Source organism: Haematobia irritans, chromosome 4 (assembly GCF_050003625.1).
Source record: "Haematobia irritans isolate KBUSLIRL chromosome 4, ASM5000362v1, whole genome shotgun sequence".
NCBI lineage: Eukaryota > Metazoa > Arthropoda > Insecta > Diptera > Muscidae > Haematobia > Haematobia irritans.
In genome coordinates, this window is record NC_134400.1 from 176,928,213 (window position 1) to 176,942,778 (window position 14,566).

Here is a 14,566-nt window from a genome sequence, read left to right on the forward strand (position 1 = left end):
TTTTTGAACGCTATTTTGGTTTGTGGTTAAGATGCAAAAACTCCTCACATTTAAAGACTATTTCATTAATTCTTCCTTCTTTCATGAAAACATACCCATTTTTAAGTTGAATCACTTAATTATAAGGACAAAACGACTTTATCGTCTTTTGGGCAAGGAAAACAGTTTATATAAAAGAAATTCACAAATGCTATTATAACCAAAATTCGCGTTCGTATTTTAAGGAGACGACAATATTTTTTCAGTGCACAAAGCTATTCACATCTACTATTTTAATTTAGTAATATCGTAATAACTTTAGAATATTATAATAACATAAAAAGGATAAACGACTCAAATGATAATATTCCCAATAATTTACTGACAGAGTATCTAACAAATTTGTATGGTAATAGTAGATTTAAAGTTTACGATAACTTTTATGTATATAATGAAAAAACTTTACAACAAGGTGTATTTGCTACAAAAATGCCCGCATAATGGCTGGACTCATTATTAATGTTTCAACTGAGCTTTGCAATATGTGGAAACCCTTATACTTGCAGCAAGGCTTAGATAAAAACGCCGATTTATCCATATTTCAATAGAAACATGTCGAAAATAAAAAAAGCCAAAAATAGCTAAAAGGGTCATGAAAAAAAGCCAGAAAAAAAGCTAAAAGCTAAATGCATTTTTTTTCCCGCTAAACGTCTTCAAAAAAAGCCAAATCTAGCGGGAAAAAAGCTAAATTGGCAACGCTGTTAGTGATATACAAAGTTCATGATGGATGCATTTGTAGTAAAATTTACAAATTTAAAGAAATAATGAACTATTTTGTGGAAGACACGAATTTAGTTAATCTTTATGCTGCATTTGAGTATATTTTTTTCCTCGATTTTAGTTAATTTAACTAACGTACACAAAAAATTCTTAGGGTAAAGGAAACTTCCTCCAAACATACTAATTCCATGAACTAAAATAAAGTTTAATTGGCTTTAGTGAAATAGAGAGTTCACTTTTTTTTTGATTGTAGACTTCCCTATATATACCGGTCAAGAATTGCATTATTTACTTATTTAATCTGCTTTTATGGTCTAATATATACCACGTATGGACTTAAGATACCTTTCTATCGGAGATAAAGGGTGATTCTTTTGAGGTTAGGATTTTCATGCATTAGTATTTGACAGATCACGTGGGATTTCAGACATGGTGTCAAAGAGAAAGATGCTCAGTATGCTTTGACATTTCATCATGAATAGACTTACTAACGAGCCACAACGTCGAATTTTCAGTGAATGGGCCCTAGAAAAGTTGGCAGAAAATCCGCTTTTTTATCGACAAATTTTGTTCAGCGATGAGGCTCATTTCTGGTTGAATGGCTACGTAAATAAGCAAAATTGCCGCATTTGGAGTGAAGAGCAACCAGAAGCCGTTCAAGAACTGCCCATGCATCCCGAAAAATGCACTGTTTGGTGTGGTTTGTACGCTGGTGGAATCATTGGACCGTATTTTTTCAAAGATGCTGTTGGACGCAACGTTACGGTGAATGGCGATCGCTATCGTTCGATGCTAACAAACTTTTTGTTGCCAAAAATGGAAGAACTGAACTTGGTTGACATGTGGTTTCAACAAGATGGCGCTACATGCCACACAGCTCGCGATTCTATGGCCATTTTGAGGGAAAACTTCGGAGAACAATTCATCTCAAGAAATGGACCGGTAAGTTGGCCACCAAGATCATGCGATTTGACGCCTTTAGACTATTTTTTGTGGGGCTACGTCAAGTCTAAAGTCTACAGAAGTAAGCCAGCAACTATTCCAGCTTTGGAAGACAACATTTCCGAAGAAATTCGGGCTATTCCGGCCGAAATGCTCGAAAAAGTTGCCCAAAATTGGACTTTCCGAATGGACCACCTAAGACGCAGCCGCGGTCAACGTTTAAATGAAATTATCTTCAAAAAGTAAATGTCATGGACCAATCTAACGTTTCAAATAAAGAACCGATGAGATTTTGCAAATTTTATGCGTTTTTTTTAAAAAAAAAAGTTATCAAGCTCTTAACAAATCACCCTTTATTACCACAACACAAGTAATTAGATTTTTGATGACAGTCTTTAGAAGAAATTTCTACACAATCCATGGTGGAGGGTACATAAGATTCGGCCTGGCCGAACTTACGACCGTATATACACCCTCAAAAAAAATCGCTTCTTTAACATATGTTCCAAACATATTTTGCAGGAAGCACATATATTATTGCATACTGCCGAAACATTAATATGTTTGTTTTATGTGAACATATTATATGTTTGGAAGCATTTTGAGCCAAAAATATTATATGCTTGGAAGAATTTTTCCCAAACACGATTGTGCTCATTCCCTAACATACTCGTAATTTTCACTTCCACGAAATTTTTTAGTTATTGGCACCTTTTTCTGTAATACAAATAATGTTGAAGAAATTATTCACTTTTATAAATTTTTTAAATTTTACCTTTCGCCTGCACGGAGAATCGAACCGAGGACCATACAGTTTGTAAGCCAACACACAATCCACTGGGCTACGTAGCTGTTATAGTCACCAGTAGATAATTATCGTTTTAAGTTACATTTATATAGCATAGTTTGCAGCGCCCACGAGCCCATGCAAACATAACATTATTTAACAGAAACATACATTTGTTTGCCACGTGGATCAGTGGTTAGCATGTCTGCCTTGCATACAAAGGGTCGTGGGTTCAATCCCTGCTCCGACCGAACATTTTTTTTTTTTTTTTTTTTAAATTAAAACATTTATATTTATACTATATTAAATTTTTTTAAATGAAACTTCGAAATGTGTGTTTTTAAAGATTTATAGTCAGTAACAGTGCTTGATATAAACGAAATTGACTGATTTTTGGATAAAATATTATTTTTTATTGCAAAAATAACAACTTTAAAAAAAAAAACTGTTTTTGTACAAAACTTTAAAATTTGGAAGGAAATCAAAAACTAACAAAAGAAGAACGTGGAGTCGAGTATAAACATACATACATAATTTTATAATATAAACATAAATTTTTGAACATTTTTTTACTAGCATTTAACACCACGCTCTAAAATTCCTTTTATTTTTCTTTAATAATGCATTTTAAAGAAAATAAACTTTTTAAATTGTTTTAGCTGTAAAACTCGAACTTAATGCCCGCTTTTATATTTGATGGTGTCCGTCAACTCCTCGTGGACTACTTTTTAATAAACTAAAGTTTGTTTTTTACATTTTACTGTGTAATTTTTCACTATTTCCTCCTTATTTCATTTTACTGTCCCAACTCTAAAAAGAGTATAGTGCCCTTTCGTTATTTTTATGAAGATCCCTGATTTATTTTAACGAAAAATTGTGCCCATAATGCCAAAATGATAAACAAAACACATGTTCACACATGCATAAAATGCTGCTCTCAAGGCGAAAACATATGCAGTTTGTTTTTCAAATGTCTATTCTCTTGGTTCCGAATGTCTATTCTCTTTATTCAAATTAAATAATATTTAGACTTAAGCATATCAAATTTTTAGCCTTATCATAAAACAGTTTTCCGAAACAACATACAAGCGGTTTCACAGAAATTGTTCTTTTTTCATTCTCTCGCTTTGTTGTGTTGATATCTTTCGTCAACCCTCCCGGTTTCCATCTCTATTTCTTTCTCTATACTCTCTTTTTGTCGCTCTCTGAATAAAATATCACAACATATATATGTTTACTCGAAATTTGTTAATTTATATATGTTTACATTCACACATATTATTTTTATGAAACATTCATGCCCCAAACATAATATATTCTAACATATTAACATAGATGTCCCAAACATTTAGTGTTAGTTTAGGAACATTACATGTTCGCACTTAAATATATTGTGGTTTAAAATCGTGCCCGAAACACATTTTGTTTATATCGGAACATATGAAAAACATATTTTTCTAACAGTGTACTTTTTATACCCTCCATCATAGGATGGGGGTATATTAACTTTGTCATTCCGTTTGTAACACATCGAAATATTGCTCTAAGACCCCATAAAGTATATATATTCTGGGTATTGGTGAAATTCTGAGTCGATCTAAGCATGTCCGTCCGTCCGTCCGTCTGTTGAAATCACGCTAACTTCCGAACGAAACAAGCTATCGACTTGAAACTTGGCACAAATAGTTGTTATTGATGTAGGTCGGATGGTATTGAAAATGGGCCATATCGGTCCACTTTTACGTATAGCCCCCATATAAAGGGATCCTCAGATTTGGCTTGTGGAGCCTCTAACAGACGCAAATTTCATCCGATCCGGCTGAAATTTGGTATATGGTGTTTGTATATGGTCTCTAACAACCATGCAAAAATTGGTCCACATCGGTCCATAACTATATATAGACCTCATATAAACCGATCTCCAGATTTGGCTTGCGAAGCCTCAAAGAGAAGCAAATTGCATCCGATCCGGCAGAAATTTGGTACATGGTATTGATATATGGTCTCTATCAACCGTGCAAAAATTGGTCCACATCGGTCCATAATTATATATAGCGCCCATATAAACCAATCCCCAGATTTGGGTTGTGGAGCCTCTAAGAGAACCATATTTCATCCGATCCGGCTGAAATTTGTTACATGATGTTTTTATATGGTCTCTAACAACCATACAAAAATTGGTCCATATCGGTCCTTAATTATATATAGCCCCTATATAAACCGATCCCCAAATTTGGCTTGTGGAGCCTCTACGAGAAGCATATTTCATCCGATCCGGCTGAAATTTGGTACATGGTGTTGGTATATGGTCTCTAACAATCATGCAAAAATTGGTCCACATCGGTCCATAATTATATATAGCCCCCATATAAACCGATCCCCAGATTTGGATTGCGGAGCCTCAAAGAGGAGCTAATTTCATCCGATCCGTCTGAAATTTGGTACATGATGTTGGTATATGGTCTCTAACAACCGTGCAAAAACTGGTCCACATCGGTCCATAATTATATATAGCGCCCACATAAACCGATCCCCAGATTTGGGTTGCGGAGCCTCAAAGAGAAACAAATTTCCTCCGATCCGCCTGAAATTTGGTACATGATGTTGGTATATGGTCCCTAATAACCATGCAAAAATTGGTCCACATCGGTTCATAATTATATATAGCCCCTATATAAACCGATCCCCAGATTTGGCTTGCGAAGTCTCCAAGAGAAGCAAATTTCATCCAATCTGGTTGTAATTTGGAACATGGTGTTAGTATATGATCTTTAACAACCGTGTCACAATTGGTCCATATCGGTCCATAATTATATATAGCCCCCATATAAAACCTTCTCCAGATTTGACCTCCGGAGCCTCTTGGAGGAGCAAAATTCATCCGATCCGGTTGAAATTAGGAACGTGGTGTTAGTATATGGTCGCTAACAACCATACCAAAATTGGTCCAATCACAAAAAATTGGTCCACATCGGTTCATAATCATGGTTGCAACTAGAGTCAAAAATAATCTACCAGAATTTTATTTCTATAGAAAATTTTGTCAAAATTTTATTTCTATAGAAAATTTTGTCAAAATTTTATTTCTATAGAAAATTTTGTCAAAATTTTATTTCTAGAGAAAATTTTGTTAAAATTTTATTAGGTTCATAATAAAATTTTCATCATTGTAAAAATTTTATTTCTATAGAAAATTTTGTCAAAATTTTATTTCTACAGAAAATTTTGTTCAAATTTTATTCGGTTCATAATCATGGTTGCCACTCGAGCCAAAAATAATCTACCAAAATTTTATTTCTATAGAAAATTTTGTCAAAAGTTTATTTCTATAGAAAATTTTGTTAAAATTTTATTTCTGTAGAAATTTTTTCAAAATTTTCTTTCTATAGAAAATTTTGTGAAAATTTTATTTCTTTAGAAAATTTTGTTAACATTTTATTTCTGTAGAAAATTTTGTCAAAATTTTATGTCTACTTTGTCAAACTGAATTATATACGTATTGGATCGATCTTTTTTGATTTAATATATACCACGTATGGACTTACATACAATTTAGAAGATGGTGTTAGGAGGTTTTAAGATACCTTGCCATCGGCAAGCGTTACCGCAACTTAAGTAATTCGATTGTGGATGGCAGTGTTTAGAAGAAGTTTCTACGCAATCCATGATGGAGGATACATAAGCTTCGGCCTGGCCGAACTTACGGCCGTATATACTTGTTTTTGTCTAATGTATACCACGTATGGACTAACTCACAATTTAGAAAACGATTTAAGATACCACAACCCAAGTAATTCGATTGTGGATGACAGTCTTTCGTAGAAGTTTCTATGCAATCCATGGTGGAGGGTACATAAGATTCGGCCTGGCCGAACTTACGGCCGTTTATACTTGTTACTATTCTTTTGGGCTAGCGGTTTTTGGTGAAACAATTCTGGCAACGCTGGTCCTGTTTTTATTTCTAGCCTTCTTTATCTGCTGTATCTCACTGTGCAATGACTATCAGTTCTTAGAGGATTTCTAGGGGTTTCCTTTCTTACTCATTTCGTTAAAGAAATTTGGAAGTGATAGCTGCAAATGGTGGACACGTCTGGATGGTTCTTAGTTGAATGAAGAATTTATGTTGATTTTGCAGGCGTACTGCACGACGTTACTGGCATATTTGGCATATTACGTGATAGCGTATGTCCTTGAAATGTCTGGGTTTCTCTTCATGTTTTTTTGTAATTTTTTTTTTTATTTTATTGTATTTTTTCGTGTTGTTATTCTTTGTGTGTTAGATAGAACGTTTTTTTTATTTTCTCCTCATACTTTGTAGTATTTTTTTCCTTCGCTTATGTAGAACGTAATAGGAGTATACTCCTACAGACCATCACACAAGAAGAACACATGACCCTACCTTCGCAACGATATTCAGCAAAATCACCAGACGAAGCAGACACAATTTATGGGTCATTAGGGAAATGTTATAGGGTCTACCCTCGAATGTGCGTTGGTATGTCAGCCTGTAGATTTGTATTTAGTAGGACTTCTTTTCAGCCTGCGAGGGCGAATATTCTTTAAATATAAAATTTCATTGAATTGCTACATGACAGACACAGGCTTCGGCTCTTCGGCAGAAAAGAAATTTGTTTGTCTTGTTTGGTTTTTTTTGTTACTTTAATTCAATCAGAATATCAGACAGGATGGAAAACATTCCCCTTCTTCTAAATAGGCAGGAAATAGCTAATGCAAATATACTTAAAATGGATTGCCTGTAGATTGATCACACTTATTTGTGAAGCATAGGGAATATCTTATTACAGAAATGATGGAGAGGAAGAGCAAAGGTGGGGCAAAGCAGAATATATGTCATGTGTCATACCCCTGGAAGCGTTGAAAAGATAACAAGTATATACGGCCGTAAGTTCGGCCAGGCCGAAGCTTATGTACCCTCCATCATGGATTGCGTAGAAACTTTTTCTAAACACTGCCATCCACAATCGAATTACTTAAGTTGCGGTAACGCTTGCCGATGGCAAGGTATCTTAAAACCTCCTAACACCATCTTCTAAATTGTATGTAAGTCCATACGTGGTATATATTAAATCAAAAAAGATCGATCCAATGCGTATATAATTCAGTTTGACAAAGTAGACATAAAATTTTGACAAAATTTTCTACAGAAATAAAATTTTAACAAAATTTTCTATAGAAATTAAATTTTCTATAGAAATAAAAATTTTGACAAAATTTTCTATAGAAAGAAAATTTTGATAAAAATTTCTACAGAAATAAAATTTTAACAAAATGTTCTATAGAAATAGACTTTTGACAAAATATTCTATAGAAATAAAATCTTGGTAGATTATTTTTGGCTCGAGTGGCAACCATGATTATGAACCGAATAAAATTTGAACAAAATTTTCTCTAGAAATAAAATTGTGACAAAATTTTCTATAGAAATAAAGTTTTGCCAAAATTTTCTATATAAATAAAATTTTGGTAGATTAATTTTGGCTCTAGTGGCAACCATGGTTATGAACCGATAGGGACCAATTTTTGAGTGATTGGACCAATTGTTGTATGGTTGTTAGCGACCATATACTAACACCACGTTCCTAATTTGAACCGGATCGGATGAATTTTGCTCCTCCAAGAGGCTCCGGAGGTCAAATCTGGAGAACGTTTTATATGGGGGCTATATATAATTATGGACCGATATGGACCAATTCTGGCACGGTTGTTAAAGATCATATACTAACACCATGTTCAAAATTACAACCGGATTGGGTGAAATTTGCTTCTCTTGGAGACTTCGCAAGCCAAATCTGGGGATCGGCTTATATGGGGGCTATATATAATTATGAACCGATGTGGACCAATTTTTGCATGGTTATTAGAGACCATATAACAATACCAAGTACCAAATTTCAGCCGGATCGGATGCAATTTGCTTCTCTTTGGGGCTTCGCAAGCCAAATCTGGAGATCGGTTTATATGGGGTCCATATATAATTATGGACCGATGTGGACCAATTTTTGCATGGTTATTAGAGACCATATACCAACATCATGTACCAAATTTCAGCCGGATCGGATGAAATTTGCTTCTCTTTGAGGCTCCGCAAGCCAAATCTGGGGATCGGTTTATATGGGGGCTATATATAATTATGGACCGATGTGCACCAATTTTTGCATGATTGTTAGAGACCATCTACCAACACCATGTACCAAATTTCAGCCGGATCGGATGAAATATGCTTCTCTTAGAGGCTCCACAATTATGGACCGATGTGGATCAATTTTTGCACGATTGTTAGAGACCATCTACCAACACCATGTACCAAATTTCAGCCGGATCGGATGAAATATGCTTCTCTTAGAGGCTCCACAAGCCAAATCTGGGGATCGGTTTATATGGGGGCTATATATAATTATGGACCGATGTTGACCAATTTTTGCATGATTGTTAGAGACCATCTACCAACACCATGTACCAAATTTCAGCCGGATCGGATGAAATATGCTTCTCTTAGAGGCTCCACAAGCCAAATCTGGGGATCGGTTTATATGGGGGCTATATATAATTATGGACCGATGTGGACCAATTTTTGCATGGTTGTTAGAGACCATATACCAACACCATATACCAAATTTCAGCCGGATCGGATGAAATATGCTTCTGTTAGAGGCTCCACAAGCCAAATCTGAGGGTCCCTTTATATGGGGGCTATACGTAAAAGTGGACCGATATGGCCCATTTTCAATACCATCCGACCTACATCGATAACAACTACTTGTGCCAAGTTTCAAGTCGATAGCTTGTTTCGTTCGGAAGTTAGCGTGATTTCAACAGACGGACGGACGGACGGACGGACGGACATGCTTAGATCGACTCAGAATTTCACCACGACCCAGAATATATATACTTTATGGGATCTTAGAGCAATATTTCGATGTGTTGCAAACGGAATGACAAAGTTAATATACCCCTATCCTATGATGGAGGGTATAAAAACCTCCCACACTTTATGCTGAAAGAGTTCATATACACGAAAATACCATATACCAATCTAGACGAGTCTGGTTATACGTGTTTCACCGCTGGATAAAGCGAATTTTCATAGCCATCATCAGTATGCGTCTAATGGAAATAACATTCGAGACTTATTCTTCCCAAACTCAACCATTTTCATCATAGAATTGAAATGATGTAAAACCAGCCTGGATTGATATCAGGCTAACATACCATTAAAATGGAAATTGAAAAATATTGATTTTGGAGGAAATCGGTTCAGAAGCCAGAGTTATACCCTGATTTGCTTTAAATTTTGTAAAAGGAGTGAGTACAATTAATATTGTCGTAAAATATGCCAAATTTGGTTGAAATCGAATTAAAGCTCCCATATACATCTTTCGGCTGAATTTAAATTTATGGTCTTTTTGCATCTTGACTACAAAGCAAAAAATCGTTCAAATATAGGACATGTTTTTCAACACTTTATTTTAAAGACGTTTTTTACTTGAAACATAGCATAATTTCTACTGGAACACCAGTCATAATTTGGAAAATAAAGTTGTCGTTAACTAGTTTTTAAAGGACTTTTATAGCATATGAAAAAAGGTGCTGCGAAAAATTAAAATTTGCTTCTTAGAAGCAAGTACACCAAACCCAAATTTAAAAGAGAATTGTGTCTTAAAAGTATCCTTACTTATATTCTCCGCTTCTTTGGCACGGAATCAATACCAAAATTTTTAAAGTAAAGACAAAATCTTTGGAACCGGGCATGCGTTTTTTTTTAGTGTATAGTTATTACTATATAAGATAAGAGTACGCCCATTTTGAGTAAGATCGGGCCCAATTTGGGAAAATCCGGCGACACATATATATGGGAGCTATATCTAAATCTGAACCGATTTCGATGAAATTTTGCACATGAACGCTGATCGGTTGATAAATGAACGCAATCTGACCCCATTTATCGAAATCGGGCGATATATAGATATGGGAGCTATATCTAAATTTGATCCGATTTTTTTTCAAATTCAATAGCATTCGTCCTTGTGGCAGAAAAACGCCGCATACCAAATCATTCATCAAAATCGGTTAATAATTGCGACCGGAATCCTGCGAATAACAAATATATGGACGGACGAATGGACGTACACCGAGCGCTAGATCGATTCAGAAGGTGATTCTGAGTCGATCGGTATATATTTTATGGGGTCTAAAATTAATTTTTCTGGTAGGCACATTTTTTGGCAGATCAAAGTTATTATACCCTGACAACTGTGTGGTTTAGGGTATAAAAGGATAAAGATAACAAGTATATACAGCACTAAGTTCGGCCGGGCCGAATCTTAAATACCCACAACCAAGAACCAAATATTAGGGTTTCCTTTGAAATTACAGGAGGGCTTGAGGACTTGAGGACACTTCCCAAAGATAAATTTAAAGATTTCACCTATGAGAACTGGATTTATAAGAACCATTTTTGTTTGAGACAGGAAGTATTAACATCTCTTGTAAGTGTGCAAGAAAATTATAAAATAACGTCTTGATTTGAAATCTTAAATCTGTAGAAGTAAAATCTGGAAATTTTACATTGAGTTTCAAGCAATTTTCATGATCAGTGCGCCTTCTACACCCTCAAGAAGTGAAGTCGGTCTATATGGAGGTATTACCAAATGGACCGATAAAAACTTAATCCGATACACGTTTTTGTGAGCCTAAAATACCAGAATATTTACAATTTCCGGCAAATCAGATAAAAACTACGGTTTCTAGAAACCCAAGGAGTTAAATCGGGAGATCGTTCTTATAGGGCTATACTAAAATATGGACCGATACTCACCGTTTTCGGCACACCTCTTTAAAACCCGAAAATACCTCTAGATTTCCAATTTCAGGCAAATAGGGTAAAAACTTCGGATTCTAGAAGCCCAAGAAGTAAAATCGGGAAATCGGTCTATATGGGGGCTATACCCAAATATGGACCGATACTCACCATTTTCGGCACACCTCTTTATGGTCCTAAAATACCTCTAGATTTCCAATTTCAGACAAATTGAATAAAAACTACGGTTTCTATAAGCCCAAGACCCCAAATCGGGAGGTCGTTTTATATGGGGACTATATCAAAACCTGGACCGATATAGCCCATCTTCGAACTTGACCTGCCTGCAGACAAAAGACGAGTTTGTGCAAAATTTCAACACGATTGCTTCATTATTGAAGACTGTAGCGTGATTACAACAGACAGACAGACAGACGGACAGACGGACATCGTTATATCGTCTTAGAATTTCTCCCTGATCACGAATATATATACTTTATATAGTCGGAAATCGATATTTCGATGTGTTACAAACGGAATGACAAACTTATTATACCCCGTCACCATTCTATGGTGGTGGGTATAAAAACTGACACTTTTTAGAAAAAATTGTGTACCCATGTGGGGACATTGGTTAAATTAAGGATGAAATTTTCCAAAAATCTTCATTACACTGAAAACAATATTGTCGTGAGGCCAAAAATTTCATGTCCTTAAAATACTACTACAAATTTTGCTTAGCGTAGAAGACGCATTTTTCTAATATAAAGTTTTTTTCCTTGTCCAAAAGACGATACACTTTTCAATAAAGCCGAGTTGTCCTTATAATTAAGGGATTTGACTTAAAAATTGGTATCATAACATGCATGAAAATTTTTTTGGGCTAAGGTCTACTTGACTTTAATAATTTTGAAAAATTCTTTATAATTAATGAAATTATCTTTAAATTTGTTGTCGTTTTGCATCTTGACAACAATGCAAAAAATCGTTCAAAAATAGGACATGTTCTTCAACAAGTTTTTTACTTGAAACATAGCATAATTTCTACTGCAAGCCGAGTCTTAATTTGGAAAATAAAGTTGCCGTTGACTTGTTTTAAAGGACTTTGATAGCATATGAAGAATAAAAGCTGAAAAAGCGAAAAATAAAATTTGTTTCCTATAACCAAGTACACAAAACCCAAATTTAAAAGAGAATTATGTCTTAAAAGTAAAGGGTGATACGGTCAAAATTTGGTCAAGGGAAAACGCGTGTAAATCGATGAAATCGTTTATTTAAAAAATCAAATTAAATTTCTTTTTCAAGTTCAATTAGTATAAAAATCAGGAAAAATATTCAGTTAGGCTTTCGCTTTTCCAAATCCGAATTGCCGGGCCTCACGCTTGACACCTGCCATCAGATTTTGTACAGCCACCTTGTCCACCTTCTTCGAAGCAGAAAGCCAGTTTGCCTTGAACTGCTGCTCGTCCTTAGCAGTTTTTTGGTCTTCTTTAGGTTCCGCTTGACAATAGCCCAGTATTTCTCAATTGGGCGGAGCTCTGGCGTGTTGGGAGGGTTCTTGTCCTCGGGAACCACCTGCACGTTGTTGGCGGCGTACCACTCCATGGCCTTTTTTACCGTAATGGCAAGATGCCAAATCTGGCCAAAACAGTACGGAACAACCGTGTTTCTTCAGTAAAGGCAGCAGACGTTTATTCAAACACTCTTTCACGTAAATTTCTTGGTTGACAGTCCCGGAAGCTATGAAAATGCTGCTTTTCAAGTCACAGGTACAGATGGCTTGCCAAACCAGATATTTCTTTGCAAACTTTGACAGTTTTATGTGCTTGAAAATATCTGCTACCTTTCCCCTTCCTTTTGCCGTATAAAACTCCTGTCCCGGAAGCTGCTTGTAGTCGGCTTTGACGTAGGTTTCGTCGTCCATTACCACGCAGTCAAACTTCGTCAGCATCGTCGTGTACAGCCTCCGGGATCGCGCTTTGGCCGTCGTATTTTGTTTATCATCGCGATTTGGAGTCACTACCTTCTTGTAAGTCTATAGTCCGGCTCGTTTTTTGGCTCGATGCACCCAGCTTATTTGCGGCATCTCGGAGAGAGAGTTTAGGGTTTCGCTTGAAACTACCGGCAACTCTCTTCGTCGTCTCAGCGGCTTCCGGATTTCGATTTCTCCCCCGAACCAGACTCCCTGACTGTCGACAAACGTTCCCCAAAAACTTTAATTACATTTGTAACGGTTGATTTGGCAACTTTTAGCGATTTTGCCAGCTTTGCGTGTGAGTAGCTCGTATTTTCGCGATGCGCGAGCAAAATTTTGATACGCTGCTCTTCTTGCTTGGACGACATTTTGACAACTGAAGAGTGAATTCCAAAATCAAAATAGGAGCAACATTTTACACACACACACCTTCAAAATGAGGGGTGTTCAGGTTTTTTAAATGCAAAATTGAAAGAAATACGTCAAGTTTACATTGACCAAATTTTGACCGTACCACCCTTTATCCTTACTTGAATTATCCGCTTCTTTGGCTCGGAATCAATAACAAAATTGTTAAAGTAAAGACAAAATCTTTGGAACCGGGCATGCTTTTTTTCAGTGTACCAGGTAGTACAATTTTAAACTTGTTTAAACAATAAATAGTTTTATCTACACACAATCGATATAACTATTATATGCGAAGAATTATAGATTTTAGATCACTTGGTACACATAAAACTATTAAAAGTATTTTACGAAAGTTATCCGAATATTAACAAAAATATAAAAATATAAATTGTAAGGGCCGATGTTGAATGTGAACCACACCTAAACGCCAAGTTTTTTTTCCGAATTTTATTTGACATTTCTCTATTTCAGACTTACTCAATTTGAACCATGGAGAGATACACAATCCAAAAATGTGTTAAATGGTTCCAAGATATGGCAACAGTGGATGATCAATTTTCGAAGAAAATCATCTTCAGTGATGGGGCTAATTTTCACCTCAGTGGATTCGTCAATAAACAGAATTGCCGCATTTGGGCGAATGAGAATCCAAGAGTGATTGTCGAAAAACCAATGCACCCACAAAGTGTGACTGTTTGGTGCGGTTTATGGGCTGGCGGCATCATCGGGCCGTATTTTTTCCAAAATGAGGCCGGTCAGGCAGTTACTGTGAATGGTGTTCGCTATCGTGAGATGATAACGAACTTTTTATGGTCCGAATTGGAAGATATGGATGTGGACGATATGTGGTTTCAGCAGGACGGTGCCACTTGCCACA